We start from the raw sequence: 1561 nt of genomic DNA on the forward strand, positions 1-1561 counted from the left end.
GATTGTGTATACTTGAGAGGTATTGCTTTTATCCATAGTTTTCCTTTGACCCTAAACAGTAAACCCGTGGTCCGCGCGGACCCCAGCACTATATATTCTGTAATAGTTTTTTTTTTTAAATTTCAGATAATTGTCACCCAAAAAGTTGTCCCTCAGTACAGTGCAGAAAACTCTGTGCAGAAATTCTTTTGGGGTCCGCGCGGACCCCGGCCAGCTTTCGATCGTAATGGATACACTGGCGTTCTTATACATTACTTTATTTCCGTTTTCATATGTTTTTGCACTCATCTTATGGCAACCAAATTTTTTAGAGAATGATGTACTAATAGAATTAAATTCTAACTAGAGAGGCCGACATTTGCTTGGGAGCAAATACAGCATATTTCAGTCCATCTCCCCCCACGCAAAAGTGGACTATTCCAAACTTACCCCAGTGTAAAACTGGCAAAGATTCTCAAATAAATGAATTATATAGTAGCTATGTAATTGAGAACAAAGATGCAAGAATAAGCACATTGAATCTCGAAAGCTTTACTAATCTTATTACAGGTATGCAAATACTAACAATGATGAGATTTGAAACATTTTGAAGGTCTTAGGCACATAAAATTGAATGTGTGGGTCATTACCCACAACTTACGTGCAATGTGACCTCAGGTAACCTGCAATGGAACACGTGTTCCATGGCCAACGGCAGATGGAACGGGCCATTCTTTAGATGGAACATGGAACGGGTATAGCACTTTTGGCACTTTTTTTGCTGAAAATAGCCATTAAAGTCCCCAAATGAGTCATTTGGAAGTGGTGTATGCCAAATATGTGACTGCTATTCTGTAGACACATGTTCAAGGTACCCTTATACCAAATTTCAGATCATTTGGTTGTAAAACCAGGGCTCAGGATCCAAAAATCCATTTTTTGGCGAAAAATGCCCCAAAAAACCTTCATAAAAATTTTTCAAAGGCATGTATCAAAAAAATGACAAAAACGCCTGGGGGTATTGGCCCACTCTACCTCCATGCCAAATTTTAAGTCATTTGGCTGAATGATGGCGGAGTTGAATCCCTTTGACTGTTTGGCAGGAGGAGAAGGAGAAGAAGAAACATGAGAGAACACAATATATTTCATCAATACCATGGTATGGACTGAAATATAAAAACTTGGTGTAATTCTGACCTAATAATAGTAGTAGTAGTAGTAGTAAGCCTTTATTTAAACTCGAAAGCTTGTTCGGTACAATACATATGACCGCTTTTCAACAAGGTCGAAGGTGAGGGCGGGGTCACGGATTACAAATCAAACCAAAATATAATACAAAATCAAAACAAAATGCAAAAAAAAATATAATACAAAAATAAATAGTAAATCATCAGTCCGTTATCAGTCCAAGTTCGTTATCAGTCTTCTAAATGTTCCCAGTGACTGGGCTGCACGTACATGTGGTGGCAAGGAGTTCCACACAGTCGCCCCCGAGTACCTCAGTGACCGCCTGTACACTTCCAGTTGGGGCCTCGGTATGATGAGGTTGTCCAATGTGCTCTGTCTGGTGGATCTGGAGGCT

General features: G+C 39.6%; 1 protein-coding gene across 1 annotated transcript in view; it reads right to left on the reverse strand.

Annotated features, from left to right (window-relative positions):
- The window catches only part of LOC109475904 (transcription factor RFX4-like), a 44254-nt gene that overhangs the window by 27579 nt on the left and 15114 nt on the right, over positions 1-1561 (reverse strand). The window lies entirely within an intron of this gene.

Source organism: Branchiostoma belcheri, unplaced genomic scaffold (assembly GCF_001625305.1).
Source record: "Branchiostoma belcheri isolate BF01 breed outbred unplaced genomic scaffold, Haploidv18h27 scaffold351, whole genome shotgun sequence".
Lineage (NCBI taxonomy): Eukaryota > Metazoa > Chordata > Leptocardii > Amphioxiformes > Branchiostomatidae > Branchiostoma > Branchiostoma belcheri.